The sequence below is a fragment of the Odontomachus brunneus genome, unplaced genomic scaffold, assembly GCF_010583005.1.
Source record: "Odontomachus brunneus isolate Ranch 3 - 2012 unplaced genomic scaffold, Obru_v1 Obru_scaffold_193, whole genome shotgun sequence".
Classification (NCBI taxonomy): domain Eukaryota; kingdom Metazoa; phylum Arthropoda; class Insecta; order Hymenoptera; family Formicidae; genus Odontomachus; species Odontomachus brunneus.
Window position 1 is genome coordinate 276,170 of NW_022639643.1, and position 16,876 is coordinate 293,045.

At 41.1% G+C, this 16,876-nt stretch overlaps 1 protein-coding gene across 3 annotated transcripts in view; it reads right to left on the minus strand.

Moving 5' to 3' along the window:
- Nucleotides 1-5,270: 5,270 nt before the first annotated feature.
- The window catches only part of LOC116851835 (forkhead box protein O), a 221,083-nt gene continuing 209,477 nt past the window's right edge, over nt 5,271-16,876 (minus strand). For all 3 annotated transcript variants that reach the window (XM_032831662.1, XM_032831661.1, XM_032831660.1), the window contains exon 8: nt 5,271-15,133. The gene's annotated coding sequence lies outside the window, so the exon portion shown is untranslated. The remainder of the gene's footprint in view (nt 15,134-16,876) is intronic.

Consider the following 16,876-nt stretch of genomic DNA (forward strand, 5'->3'; position numbering starts at 1 on the left):
TTCATAAATTTGTGAAGCGGGGGGCAGGGGGAGGGAGGGGAAGGGTAAAAAGATCCGAAAATTATTTTACAATCATTGAAAATGATCATAAATTGGTGTCCCAATAGCACTCGAAAAAATTTGGGACAAAGGGTGAAAAATCGGGACTATCCCGAAAAAATCGGAACATCTAGTCACCTTATTACATAGCCTACATTGATTTGCATGCGATCAGTGATTATGAAAATATTAATTACACAATTGTATGATTACTATTTTATCAGAACTTCAGTATTTCAGGAGTTCAAGTCTTCAGGTCTTCAGAATATCAGGATTTCGAAGCCTGATAGAGTAATGGATCTACAAGTTCCAGCTAGATAGCAGAATGTGAGTAAATTGTTTTATATTACATTAGCTCTCTTGAACTAAATGTAGCATATCTCGATTTTTCTTTATAAAAGAGCAATATTGTACCTTGTTGATATTCTTTGAGAAAGCGTGGATATTATTGAATACCGCGTTTACACAAAAAGCACAAGAATTATTATATAATATGTATTGATTACTTGTTTTATACAATATTTAAATACGGAGAACGTAATCAATTAATAATGTTATTTATTATTATTAAGTACTTTTACGAAATATATTTCATAAAATTATATTGTAATACTGAGATAGAAATATAAAGAACGAAGATACGCTCTTTTTATCAAGAGAGTGCTATGTTTGTGCGACTATTTGTTTGTGATAATACAATAAATAGAATATTGGACAAGCCAGAGATTTTAATGCGATTGTCATCTTTTCTATGTTTGTATAAAAAGTGTCACACATAATAGAATTATTTATGAAATATGCCGGGTTTTTTTCCAGAACTTTGAAATAGGAGAGATTATCAGATAAGAATAAAGATTCTTCTCTCTTTCTTTACAAACAAAAGAATCTATCATGTACAAAATTCCATAGAAAGTGTAACTATATTTTAGAAAGATATGATTAGAAGAACAAAACAGCAGAGTCGTTCTTTATAAAATTACACAGATCATAATAGTATACAATGACAATCGCGATATACGCATTTCCATATAGTATCTTTGTATTGTTTTATCGCGGATACACCTCTTTCTCTTTCTCTCTGTTTCTCTCTCTCTCTCTCTCTCTCTCTCTCTCTCGACGTTAAAGGTGATTTATGAGTTTAATCTATCGTTGTAAGTACAGTTAAATATTTTGAGGAAAATGTAAATCTTGCACATATATATACTTTTACAAATATACTAAGAGCATTACTGTTCTTATATATTCTTATATATTCCACCTTCAAACATTATCAGATGATATTAAATGAAAATAAAATTGAGATTCGACATCAAGGTTGAAACGATATTCTCTGGTGAATTAACGAGAAATTATCACAAATCGATAGCCAATTAATCGCACAAATATAGCTCTTCTTTGTACTCGTCGTCTCGGCGAAACGTTTTGAGAAACGTTGCAATTCTTCGCGCAACCGGGCGTTTTATACTAAAACCACTGGTTTTGCCAGGAGGCAGCCACCGTATCCGCTGGCTGAGCCTTGCCAAAGCTCGGCAGTCAACTACGATGATATATAGACATATGCATATGAGATGATATCGCGAACGGGATATTTCGAAGTTTTATTTGATTCTCGCTACGCGGAGACACGAATACGTCACTAGGAAATGTAACAAAGACACGTTCGCGTTCCTATTATGCACATCGTATATACGTTGAATAATCGTACGTAACAAAATTATTTCACTGCAATGCAAGAATATACGAACGTAAAGTGGATAATATAAATAAGAAAAGAAATAATAAGAGATTCTTCTCAAGTCGTTTTATATATGTTCAAGTCGTATTATGTATGTTTGCCAATATAATAAATATAACTATTCCTCAAAATTTTTATTACATTGATATATCAAGTAGCGCATAATTGGTACATATATTCGTAGTCAATTCACATCATTACGAATCTTACGATATTGTTTCTTTCCTATGAGGAAATTTTTTATATTCGTGACCGATTATATTATGACTGTCGAGCTTTGATAAAAACTCATACAATTTGGCTTAATTCTTTATTATGCGCTTTTTAATTGTATTATTAGAATGAAATTGCCTAATATAGGGAAGTTTTTTTAAGAGCTTATAACTTTGTCCATAATGCTATATTTGATTTAGTGAGATACAATGTTTTATGAAGATATATCTGTATAATTATCGTTATCTCGCATTCATTCATGCGCTCATCTCGAGGTGATGCATAGCAATAGAAAGTTAAGCTGATTCGTAGTGCGCGAAACCGGCGGGGCGAGTTTAGCATTTCGCTCGGAAACGAGCCGCGCGGTGACTCTCTCGAAATAAAACAAGAGAGGAAAAAGGAATAGTGAAAGAGAGAGATCGAGGTCTCCGGGACGTGCCTATGGTCGTCCGACTTAATTATTTCGCGTCGCGCGGAGACGGGAGATTAGAATAAAGCTCACTTTGCGGCGACAAGACGCCTCGAGAGGGCCAAACGCAATCTGAAGTTGCCAAGTGCGGTGGCCGGCGAAGGACGAAAGGGGGAAGGGTGGAGCGGGAAGGGTGCAGGGTGTGGGGAGGAGAAAGAGGGTGGTCGGTCTGCTACTCGCAGGACCCACACGGATGAAAAAACTCCGATGGAGTTCCAACCCGCGCGCGCGCGCGTGGCCTCCTCTCGCCCTGGCCCGAGGAAGCGGCGAGAATTTAATTAAGAATTTCCGCGGACGAGACGAGGGCGCCATATTGCCGTGGCACACACGCGTCACCCGGCCGCGAATCACGCGACTTTCTCGCTCCCCGCAGCCACCCCTAATTAAATCGAAAGAAATCTCGTGCACCGAGATTTCCCTCTTTCTTTCCCCATCCGACGGTACACCCGTTCTCGTTCTCTCGTAGGGAGCTCGCCTGCGCGACCTGGTACTCAATCTTTTTTTTTCTCTTTCTCGCTCTTCTTCGAGCGGGGCGCCGACATCCCTTCGGTGCCAATCCGGTTCCGGCTGCGGAAAAGTCCGCAGAAGACAGGCATTTGCATTTTAACCTTCGTCGCCCCGGAGCTCTATTTCGCGATACCACGCGACGCGTTTTTCTATTGTTTCGGAGGAACAAAGTAAAATTCATGGTGTTCGAAGAACATACGAAAGGTCGGATTCTGCGATCTTGAGGTATTTGCTCGTATACTTTCATTTTATCAATTTTAATCTGTGACACGTCGTTATGGTTGATGCTTCGTTATTAGCTACCGTAATAGTCATATTATTGTTCGGAGCTATGAAGTGCAAGATGAGCGAATAAAATAGCCAGGTCTTTCAACCATTTCCGAAATACTTTTGAGTGGCAGAGGAATGGATTTCACTGTTACAAAGATGTGCATATATTTATTTTCTCCATAAATTGGGTAGAGAATTCAGATAAAAATATGATGGAATATAATAGAATAGAACATGAATGTAAGGGATAAAATAATAATAAATGTAATAGAATATAACATAATACAATAGGATATACTACAATGTAATGCAATACAATAGAATATAAAAATTGTGCGAACACTGTCCGGCAAAAATTTCGAGGACGCCTGAGCCGTGTCTCGTGTTTCTGGTTGAAAAACGCCGTTGCAAAAAAATAAATTGTATCTTTGGCTACATTTTATTTTTACGCAATATTAATATCACTGTCGCGGTGAATTAATGTGAATACTTCAATGGTATGTACCTTCATCGATTATACTGTGTAATGACGGCACAGCGATCATTGATGTCCGCGTTAGCTTCATCGCGCAATATTCTGACAAAGTTATATTTACCTCTTGATATAATGCCAAGCCCCAAATGTGATTATCGCGCAATGATCGCATGCACGATTAGAGCAATTATTTTCGTCCATCGCAGATTACCGATTGTGCGCAATATCAAGAATAACTTCCGTGATGAAATGACATCCTTTGATTTCGCTCAATAATAGATCTCCGAAGAGACTCCATAATATCTTTATTGCAATATTTGAAATGCCGTTGAAATTCAATAACAGCTCGACCCGTTATATCGGGTGGCGTGTCTGAATTTTAACTGGGAAGCGTGCATCGTGTGGAGTCGTGAGCGAGCTTAACTAAAACAAAAATTATTGATCGACGACAAGATCGGCGGTTATATGAATGCGAAGTCAAGTATAGCTGCCGATAATTGTCACAATGCGAAATTACCGATGGTACCTGATATTTTTTCAGAAAATGAGATTGCGTTCTCTCTCTCGGGAAGTTCATCTCATCTTCCGTAAACGTCAACGCTTGATAGACGCACACCAATATTATTTTAACATTTCGCCTATTCGATACATATTTTTACAAATTATTTATCATGCTGAGATATTCGAATCTCTTCGAATTACATTTTTTAATCGCGCGGACAATTAGTGCTCGTATTTCATTGAGCTCGCTTATAACTGCTGTATGAAAATTATGGGGTGGGAAGATACACTTGCATTTAGAAGTTCCATTTTAAGTCCTCCTTCCTGTCCTCTTTCCTGCCCCTATCATGCCTCTTACCTTCCTTTCGGATGATACCACAATGCACCATTCTTCTCTTTGACGTTGATTAACGATTCTTTGGCTATATATACATATATATAAAATATACGCGTACGTAAAAAATAGTATCTATTTCCTTCCCCACATAATACAGCTCGCTCGATTTTCGGCTCCCAGAAAAAGAGCTCATCTGAAGCTTCAAGACACTAACAAGCATCGTTATGTTGAGATGATATTTGTTTTTGCAAACGATATATCACAATAATTACATCTTTCGCCGTGCATCCAAATTTGTTTTACATTTCAAATTAAAAGAAAAAGATCGCACGTCAATGTATACAATTAAACTGAAATTTTTTAAATTTCCGCTTAGAGAGAATATCTTCTATATTCTCTATAGAAAAAATATTTAAATTCTATTAACATGCAATGGACATGTACTCTGAGGAAAAATACTCGCAAATTTTATAATCATTCAGCTTTAGTTGCAATAACTGTAAAACAATTTATCAAACTGTATATATTGATTTTACAAAACTCGTGATTGTTACCTATAGTTATCACCAGCGTATATTTTGCTTTGAATATACTATAAAATAATTTTCACAAAATTCCATATAGTACCATAAAACACCGAGCTGTGCTCTCGGAAACTCGCTGAAAAGTTTTCCGGGACGTTTAGATTTCAGGATGTTCAGGGATCGCGAAAACAATGAGACAGTTCTCTATACAACCCGTTTATTATAAGCTTGAATCATATATTAAATAGTACTCATGTTAAATATATAACTCAAGTTTCGAATGTACGTCTACATATCTTATACATCATCAAACATATATGTGTGCTTACATGCGCATATATCTGAAAAGAAATATAACAATACGCCATAGTGTGTAGGGCTCTAAGGAATTAATTGAATGATCCAACCGCGTCAATGCGTTGCTGTTCTCCGTCGCCGCGCAGGGCGGCGCGCGCTGCGCGTAAAAGTTCTCGAGGAAAGAAAGGAGAAACGAAAAGGAGAAGAGAAAAACAAGATAGACAGAAACGTAGCGAGAGGTTCCTCGCGCGAGGGAACGAATATCCGGCGAGTGTCCGCCGTACGGGACGTACGTATTTCCGTTTCGAATCGATCGCAATTGACGCTTCCGATCGGCGGATCGATCCACCGACTTGAAAACGCCGATCGAAAACGATGACCCGTGTTTCGTGTTCGGAAACGCGCGCACGCTAAGAACGCATAGAATTCAAATTTGAGGAGAAATCACGGCGAGACGTAGCGGAGGGAGAGGGGCACCGCGGTTTCTGCCGCACAATTGCTGACTCTACTTTATTTCATCAATCTTTCGCGATTAATGAACACGTAGCTCGAGCAAGCGATTACAGTTTCTCGGATTTTTGCCGGGCGTAGCGCAATTCTCGCGTTTCGAGCAATGAAAAGCCTCATCGGACGTGAAGCCGTCTTCTTCTTATATATGTATATATACAATCGAAAATATCGCAATGATCAAATCTCATGCTACAATTAATATAAATTTCAACGCGTTCGAATGCATTCAATTCTCGAATTTTCTCAGGGCGATTCTACGTTTCGCCCTTTCGCGGACTGACAATATTCCTCGCTCGCTGGGGCCGAACGGACGTGTCAGATTATCCGAGCTAAGTCTCGTTGTCAATAGATAAATTTTCCCGACGAAACGCGGGTCAGCTCGCAACTTCCGCGGAGGAAATAGGTGGAAAGTACAGCTTTCAAGCGTAACATAGGTACTCCATGGTACTTCGTCGCGTCACCTTCTCCGATTCCTATCGACAACTGCTTGTTTCCCGTTTTTCCGCTCTTCCCTCTCTCTTGTCGCGCTACTAATATTGACTATATAATATCAGCCGAGGCGCACACGCACACACATTCTCTTTCTCTCTCTCTCTCTCTCTCTCTCTCGTTTTCCATAAACACCTTTATGTATCACTAGGTAATATTTTATACTTACGTCGCTCGCACGCAAAATAGGGCAAGTCCGAAATGGTTTCCCTTCAATCTCCACTCCTCAAAACGCATGAGGAATCTGTTTGTAAGACGATTTTTCCCTTTTCTCTTGTCAAAAATTTATCACATTAAAGAGTCTAATTCGTCGTGAGAGGACATTTTTTTTAGGAAATCTTTCGGAAAACGAGCTTTTTAATTTGGCATTAGAGTGTCGGTTTCTCGCGACATAAAGCTCCAAGATTTTTTTTCAGCACTTGACCGCTTTTGCGAACGATCGATCGGCCTATCTCGCTAAAGAGACCCTTTCGTGATACAAATCAGACGACTCGCTTGTCAAATCGCGGTCCTCGCGACGCGTCGCCGCAATGTCTGTTCCATTGGGAAGATCGCGCCGGTGTGTTCGAGGCGGAAATCGGGCATGTCGCGAGAAACCGTGTTCTCGAAGGAAATCATCGGCTCTTTTCGCAATCTAGAACGCCGTGAAGGAACTCAGGTATCGAGGACGTGACAAACGCCGGTTTCACAATTATCTCGAGGATCATCCGCGGTCGTCTCGAATTTTTTATTTCCCTTCCAAGCTTCCACCTCAAGCACGTGAGGTGATTAATAATCGACGGGCTCGGCACAACCGACTCTAATTGTTTTCCAAAAGGAAATCAATCTTAAAAAGCTGAAAGGGCAACTAAAGGTGCGATGAATTTTCTCGATTTCTTGAGAAAAGTCGGCCAGACAACTTGCCGCGCTGGAACGAGCCCGAAATTAAGACGACATCGTCGTACATTAACGAGCTCTTAATTTCACTTCTGTCGAGCTTGCTCAGCGGACACATATTGGTTAATAATTGCGAAGCCAGGTTTGCAGTTTGCCACGTTTCACGGGTTTCGTCGAGAAGATTGCTCCTTCGGGATTATCGACACTATCACACGCTAAATTCTCTCGCTTAAAGCCGCGCTGTGTGTAACAATGTCGCAAACTCCTTCACCGCACTCTATATTCAGTGGACGGATACACGAGCTATAATGATTTCGCCTAAGAAATGCCTTCCTCGTGCGTGATTTTCAAGTGAGAGACACGGTATTCTCCCGAAGAAAACCGAAGCAAAATTCCACATTGCTCTCATTTGATTCGGTGGACAAAATCGAGTCTACAGATCGAATTATACCCGCTTCGGTCGAAAATCAAGCACGGTCGTGTGACGTAGAAAGATTTTCAAAATCTCGATTTGCCGATCGCAGCTTAACGCGCGTCCCCTCACTTCAATGATTGTGTCGATTTAGGAAGGAAAAGGTAATTTATGTGATTTCAACGTGTCTCAATTTCACTAGATCTCGCGCATTTTTTTATTGATTCTCGATCGTTAATCTTCTTAAACATAATGAATGAATAGCAAAAATAGGTCTCCTTTTAATCGAGGATCTCGGATGTTGAAGACATCACAAGAAGTTTAAGCTCCTTTACCACAGCCATCTTGATTTACGACGTCAGAAGCGAGACATTATCTCCCTGAAAATTCTTGCAAAGTACGTGGAAATAAGGGAAATAAGGGAAATTTCCCTTTGCTCTGATAATCAACAAATAACCATAAAATTAAAAGAATGCTGAAGTGAATGATGCATTCGAAAAATGTCGATAACGTAGAGACTGTCGTTACTAACATGATTATCCTTTTCATATTTCTTGGACTTATTGATCTTATATAAACGTGTGCTGCTTTTTAGCCATGTATTTGAGTGAATCTTTTTATTTCAACGTATTTTGAAAGAATTTTTGACGTATATTGTCTCGCTTCTGACATCATCAGTCGAGAGATCCACGGTGAAAAACTAGAAGCTTCAAAAGAAAGCTTCACACAAGAGACATGTTGTGTATTCAGAGGAGACTTCAAACTCGATTAGCGTAACGCGAACATTACAATAATACCAATTTGCAATTGCAATGTAATGATCAATTACAATAATGATCGTGCGTTTTCACCATTTGCAATTAGTGCTATCGATTTCGACTATTCGGATAAACACTCGAGTAACCAGGTCTTTCGGGTATTACCCGGATATTTTAGCTTTTTCGGGTTTTTACTCGAATACCCGCGCGAGCACCCGTACTCTCTTAAAATGAATCAGTGAAACATTATTGAAAACAGTGAATATATACTGATTTGCAGTTATAAGTGGTGCACTGAAAGTATTCAGTGCTATACTTATAACTGATATCAGTGACTATTCACTGATTCACTTTAAGAGAGTATCTTTCAAATATTGTAATTTACAAATATCTGCCGCGTTTTTGCTGCTTCATGTGTTGTTTTTTGCGAAGAAAAAGAAACGGAAAGAAAACACTTGTCTCCAGTCACACGTGTATTTTGTATGTAAATTAGCTCCGTCCCTAAGTGCTAATTATGGTAATTACGTTATGAACACTTACGAGTAACTTCGTACACTTATGCCAAAACGGAAAGCTCGTATTTTCATGTTTCTGTTCGCCTCAGCGAAACGCTGGTAAATTGTTCAGGGCGGCCGGCGCGACCGCATCCGGCTAGCATTTGGCCTCTTCAATGTACGGTCAATTCATCGCAACAATTGCAACCTTAAAATCGATGAATTTCGCATCATCACGACAGTTTTGCTTCATTATTTACATGATTATATCCCGATAAGGAGAGAATTTGCATTGCATTTCGAAACGTCCCTTTTGAGGAGAATTTTACTGAAAATCCACTGTATATGTAACACAAACTATGTTCGGTAGAACTCTCCACAAACAGAATAGTTTCGGAATGCAACCTCGAAAGATTGCAACTGTGTAGAAAATCCCGCACTGAGAAAAAAATGTCTGGTGTTTCTAACTATATTAGCATGGAGAAATAACTACTACGAATTGTGATGAAGAAAACCATTTTTCCTTTATTATATTCTAATATAACGTTAATGTGATAATAGTCTTGTATGCGTGCCACTATTACCGTCTTGCTACCAAAAACGTGGTCGGGGTGAAAAGTAACTATAAGATTTTAGCTATGTGAAGCATTGTTTTTTCTCTCAGTGCGCGCAGGAATCGCCTGCCGTATTTCAAGTTTTTAGAGCCACGTCGCTAGTCGCACAGGATCGGCCGGCTTTTATCGCATAGGCGGTAATTCTCAGTCGAACGGGATCCGCTATCGGTCGACGTACGCACATAGGTACTCTCTAAGCTTAATCGTACTTGTCGATAAAATTGACATCATTTTCGCGCGGTTTCTTTTCTTTTTTTTTTCCTTTTTTGTTACTTACGACGCCACGATGCGGCCGTTCGCGCCTTAACGCATACATACATGGAAGAAGAATGCAGATACTGAAAGTGTGTCCGAGTTGCGAAAGAAGAAGGTGCCAGAGAGAAAGGAGATAAACATGGATTAATCGTCTTCTGCACGCATACGTCAAAATCGTTGTCAGTCAATAATTTTTCGACGGTTTCTATTCTTTACAATTTCAGCGAATGCGTACAGAGGACTTTTAGTCCCTATTTCCTTGGTCTCTCACACGCAACTTGGTCACATTTTTTATCCATAGGAAACAAAGGCGTTCCTCTTTCGTGTATATATGTTCTATGGTTCGCGCGACGGATGCACTGAAGGATTCTTGCGTTGTCGGGAAACGTGCGATTATCTCTACGAAAAATCGAGGATCTAATCAAACAACACGCTCCTTTCGCTACGTCCTTCAGCCGTCCACTATGCTTCGCGTCGATCGGAATTTCAACGGCGCCAAATTCGTGTAGATGGCCGCTAATACGCTCATCAATCACACACTTACACTTCCAATTCAGGCAACTCGGACTCGATATTCCATGATTTTTCCTTTTTCGAGAGAGATAACGAATCACTAACGAAGCATAGTGGATTTTTTTGGTTTAAACGAGATCGGCTTCAGTCCCCAAACGCGTCTCGCCCGGCGAAACTGCGTAACGATCAATCCTGCCCGCGGATATTCTCGCGTTTCTTTCTTCGCCAAATAATTTATACACATCGCCGCGCGTGTGTTGTAGGGCAAGCGAGTTGTGCTAGTCACGCCGGTGAAAAACGCGGTTAGGAGTTGAGCCCAGCGCGCGACGCCGCGCTTGCGCTATTTCGCGGGAACGCTATTTCTTTCACGGCTAAAAACACCGACTAAACTCGTCAATGCGCGACGTACTTTTATACTTCTAAGATTGGTAAAAACATCACCGCGCTATCAACTAGCGTCACCTGTAAGCTCGAATTCGCGGTCGCCGAGTCGACAAAGATCGCTCCTCTCCTCTTTTTAAAAGCACCTAAGAGCATACGCCCGAATTACTCAGTATCTCGGGAAGAATCCACCGGGAAACCTGGCAAGAGAATCTTTCGGACAACTGTGTTATACAAGGTGTCGTTTTCGCGTAATAATTGCACATGAGGAAGGGGGAGGGGGAGAAGAATCGATACGAATATTAATATTTAACAAATTTACCTAATCTTTCTCTCTCTCTCTCTCTCTCTCTCTCTCTCTTTCTCTCTCTGTCACTCTTTTTCTCTGTCTCTCCTTTTCTCTCGCGATCTTACGAGACATTTTAATCTAACAACAGGTTCTCGCTTTCTCTCTTTCTGTCTCTCTAGTTTCTTCTATAACGCGAGTTCGGCTCGAGATCGCCGCGGAAAACCAACGGCAATCTCTCAGCCGCGAGATCGATTGTGTCGGAAAGCTCGCAGCAGGATTGAACGACTCTGAAGATTCGCGGAGGCGCGACCTCATAGACACGTTATACTGATCTAATAGAGTCGTCGTTTGATTAGGAGCTATCTCACGAATTATATTGTACTAATGTTCTCTTGAACTTTACTCATTCTGATTCATCACAAATTTGCACGATAGCAGCTAATAATTTCTCGCGATCGTTCTAGGATAGCAAAAATAAGCGTGCATCCGGCTTCCGCCGGACATACTTAGCGATCGTCCGCGCGATCGACATTAGACTAGTCGATGTTCGAGAATAGTAAGCTCAACTCCTTCGGGGTGGATGAAATTTCGTTGATCACATGAACGGAAACATCTTCCAAGTTTTATTTCTCTCCTTCCTCCAGATTTTATTCAAACAAAAAAGGTTCACGTCAAGGTTTTCGTACATTGAATTCGTGTCAGCTGGAGACAACTCGCGTCTCCTTCCGCATAACGCGAGAAGAAAGGTCTCCTGGAGAGACCGGCGGTGAATCGCGATATACCCGACGACGAATTCCGACACTCTCGTCCCTCTACTCTAGCAGCGACATCGATTAACGATTATTGTTCCGCCGACAAGAAGGATACAAAGTAATATTTACCTAGGGAGAAGCACCAACGAGTCGTAAACGTACAGCTCTCGGCTGAATATATTCTCTCTCTCTTTCTCTCTCTCTCTCTCTCTCTCTCTCTCTCTCTCTCTCTCTCTCTGTCTTTCCTCATATCGTTTCACCTAAAGTCGATACAGCAGATTGAAATGCCGCGATGGCGATTGCCAAGTCGCGGTTCGTTCATTGATCGATGACTAAACTTACACTTTTAAACGGCTACTGGTAGCAGTTTACTTATATTAATTGTACCTATGTTTATATATATATAGTACTATATATAACGCATATATAACACTAGCGAACGTACAATTATACTTTACTGTATAGAGTATATTCAATATTTTTTGTATAATATCATTATATATATATGTATATATTATATATAGAGAGAATACATATAATATATATAATATATATATGTGTGTACGTGTGTATATATATATATGTATATAAATACACACACATATATATACAGGATGGTCCATCCAAGTATTAACATACCTATTATATTCTGAAATATTAAAAATATTGAAATGCGGTTTTTACCAAGATAAACTAGATGAAGAAGCTGTCCATAAAATTTGATGAATTCCAAGAAACTATGCTCTCTTGACAAACGTAATGCAAGATAGATGTTTCAATCATGAATCGATCTTTTGATCGGTGACAGGCACATAGCGCAATGTCCAAACTTATCAACGCTATTTTTTCGACAATTATTTGTTCAATTTGTAACAAACCTTATATCGTTGTATTAGTCTTTCAACCAACTTTGATATACTGTAAAAGATATATGTCCATTTAATCAAAGATGGCGTCAAAATCTTAAAAATTCGGCATATTAGTAGCCTCTTCATCTAATTTATCTCAGTAAAAACCGCATTTCAATATCTTTAACGATTCAGGAGATAAAAGGCGTGTTAACACTTAAGTGGACTACCCTATATATGTATATATGTATATATAGCACTGTATGCTCTAGCGACTCCTTTTTCGTACTTATCTCCGTCTTAATTACATACAATAATAATGTATATACTTCTTTTATAATTATTATATATATCTATATATATATATTTTTTTATATTTCTTTGCACACAGTGCGTCCTTCCGGAGTGCACACGCGATCACTCTCCGACGTTCTTTCCTTCGAAAAAAAAATGCGACTCCGTAATTCGAGATCCGAAATGTGTTTTGTTCGAAACGCAAGGGAAAAATATAAAATTCTCCTCGTCTCTCGCTGCATGAACGCGACCGTCCGTTTCCGGATCGTGAGGGTGAGCCAATGTGCGTGTGTGTCTCTTACGTTCCATGTAAAATAGCGAAGGTATACGTTCGCATTTAGAGCGTCACGTCGGCAATGATTTCGTGTTTGAAAGTGGAAAAAAAAAGTAAAAGAAAACGGGAGATCTTTGCGATTTCTCGGATAGCTTCGCCGAGTCGCACATTCGCTTAGAAAAACAGTCGCGACTAAGTGCGTGAGGTAATGCAATAATAGCACGCGCGCGTGGCCTAAAAGGGACGCACTGTGCGACGACAGAGTGCGTCTTAGGAGCACTATGAGGTTACCCTTATAGACAACAGAGATCGTTGTACGCACGGCAAAACGTCGGCGAGCCTTCAACCCTTCATCACTCCTCTCCTGCCTTGTCCTCCGCCCGTACACTCATTAACATACACAGGCGCGCGCATACACATCGCATATACACACACACACACGCGCACACACATACACACCGCCGTGTCCTTACAAATATATATGTATATATACGTATGTTATTCGATTGTAGGGACCGCGACGCCCTGGAGATTTAGCTCGCGTTCGCGAGACGGCCGCGTTAGAGGCGCGACTTCAATTTCGTCAGCTCGCAACGCGCGTCTTAAAACTGTAAAAATTGACTTGGATACCGTCGACCACGGGCGATCAAGCGGGCCTTGAGGGATCCCGGGGAGACCCGTCCGCGCGATGGAACTGCGAATTCGTCGATCGCGACTCATTCAGATCGAGTTGAGAAACCGCGTTTTTTCTCAGGCGAGGTCGGTCTACCGAAGCTCTCTAAGCGCGCTTAAATTATTCATTCTGCCAGTTGACGTCTGGGCGATTCGGCTCCGCGATCCTCGAAGATCGGACACTTCGGGGAATGCACGCGAGGTTACCGCTCGAATGATCCTTCGACTTGGATCTCCCGATGACGCGCGACGATCCCGACGATGGTGTATCGCGTGTCGCGAGTACGTAACTCGGGACCGATAGCTTAAATCGCTATTGCAAAATCGTCGCTACAGATCGGCAGAATTTCTTTGAGCAATATGTTATTTGTATATCTCGAACGCGTTCCTAAACATAACGCAATATATATATAAATATATATATATATATATATATATATATATATATATTTATATATATTTATATTTATATATTGCTACGCAGAGTAACTCTTATCCTGTTTAGACGACAGTGGCGAAAGATAATAAAATACGAATTAACCCTTAGAGTCCGAATCGTATTTTGCGCGGACGATTCTATAAATATCAAAATAAATATTCTCCGCATAATTATACATTAAGGTAAAGTTCAAACGCGTGCGGAGAAACCGCGTCATTTGTAGATGTAACATCGGACTCACGTCTCGTAATTATCAGGTAGAAAAGTGAGAAGGAACCTAATAATCTCTAATGATCAATGTCGGGTTTCTCAACGCCAGCCTTCCATTCGGAATTCAAGGGTTAATCAGCGAAATAATTTCTCCTGCAAGAAACAGCACGACTTTGGCGCGGCGCGCGCGGCCGGATGAAAGGAAGCGATATACCGAGAAGAACGTTTCCAAAAAACGGGCGTTCTACGATCTCGTGTCGTTCCCGCGAAAATTGTCGCTAATCACAAGGAGTTAATTGCCTACCTAACGAGAGAAGTAATATTTTGCGAGATTTCACCGAAACCCTCGATCCACAGTAGAACGATCGCGACCGATCCGCCGCGCTGTAGAATTCTCGCGTGCGCGATCTCGCGAAAGCCCGTAACCTCGCAGTCACCGCCAGCATCTCCGGCCTCTATTTTGAGCAGCAGCTTGCCGAAGATGAGGCTGCGGACGTTGATGAAGCGATGGAACGCCCTCGCCGACGTTGATCGCGCTACAGGCGCGTTCTAGTTTCTCGCACCACAATCGCACTAGCGTAAATTGGCATTCTTGAAGTACGTATTTCGTCTTATTCTTGCATCATTATGTCTATATCTTATCACAAGTCGACGGTTTACCCTCTCGTCCTCGACATGTCGAACGTCTGCAACAGAAGAAAAATGTGCCATCTCGTTATTAGCGAATTATTACACAAGTCGTGATTTTTTTTTTCATTTCGCTAAAAGACGAGCTATCGCACTTGCTATTTTCGGATTTTCAGAAATCGCGGTCTTCAAAAGTAGAAGAATCGAGCGTGCATATTAAGCACTATCATCTAGAGTATACTTTGGGTGAACGTTTTTTTGTTCTCTCGATAACTTTCCTAAAATTTGGAAAAAAGTTTTCCAAAAATTGCTCTCTGAAAGTTAAATCCAGCGCAGTATTAGTATCAGGGCCGTTTTGTTTAATTCCGACAAATATTTCTTTCCATATATGATATGTAAATTTAATAATTAATTCAATACAATATTATTTACTTTATAAAAGTAATAAAAAAATGTCAATTTTCCATCATCAACTATCTCACTGGTGATAATCATGAAAGTCCGTCTGGGTGCATGAAAGGGCAGAGGTTTTTTTTTTTTTTATAGTCGGAATCTGTCGGGGTTTAATTAAACGTTAAACGCGAGAGAATTCGATAACTGACGCTCAATACACGAGTAAGCGAGGGAGCTCGATCAGTGGAGGCTGTCGCGTTGACGCGATCTCTCGTTATCCCGGGATAGGTGGAAACTTCCGAGACTGTCCGACTGCTAAAGGGCCGCTTCTGCTATTTTCCGCGCGCTTGATCCATTGCCCTAAATTGGTCCGGCTACGCGCGACGAACAATCCGACCCCGAGGAAGTCGAGCGTGGCATCAACTTTTTCATTCCTGATATTGAAAAGTTTCCCCCGCGCGCGCGCTGCGCCCGAGAGATCGCGAGATCCCTCCGTTCTCGCGATCTCTCGACGGTAGTCGTCGTCAACGGACAACCGGAAGCGACGGTTCCGCGGATTGGTTAAAGAGCAGCGGATCGCGACAGGAAGGGCGATCAAAGTAGGAGGCAAGGAGACGAGTTAAGTTAGGTAGGGATGACGTAACGCCGTTATATTAGGTTGTTACAAAAATCACGTCGATTTCTGCGAAAGTAACTCTCCTGACAAAAGCGCGCGAAACTTTGTTAGCACAGTTTCCAGCAAGACGCGAGCAAGAAGTCGCGGATGATGAGCAATGAAGCGCGAATACGCGTAGTGGAATAGAAAGTTGCACAGTTGGTAACTATAGTAACCTGAGTCGCCCGGACAATGGCACACACATCTGCTTTCGTCATCGAGATTTAAGGGTTTCATGAAAGGATATAGAAAAAAATTGGACGCGATCGAGTAAAGTGCTTGAGTGGTGAGTTACTGTAACGGAAGTCAAGGAGAAAGATCAAAGAGAAGAGAAAGGATAGAGAAGAAGGGATCGTTGAATATCGTGAGACGCGATGCTCGAAGAAGCAAGGACGGTGCGGGAAGATAATAAAGATCAGGGATGACAGGAGAAAGAGAAGTGGGAAACGCGGCAGTCCTTCCCTTCAAAGGAAGAAGAAAACAAAGGCAAGAAGGAGGTAGAAGGGTTAAAACGGTGGACGAAGAAAAAGTAACGACGTGGGAGGATATAGAGTAAGAGAGAGGAGAAGAAGAAGAAGAAAAGAGAGGGAGAGCGCGCGATGTGACGAGATAATAAATATTAAGGAAGACAGGGAAGTAAAGAGAGAAGAGCGAGAGCGATCGTACAACCGCGAGAGACCGCGCTGAAGAGAGTAAGGACAACGTGCGGCGAGATAATAAATATCGGGAGAGACAGGAAAACAAGGAGTGGGGT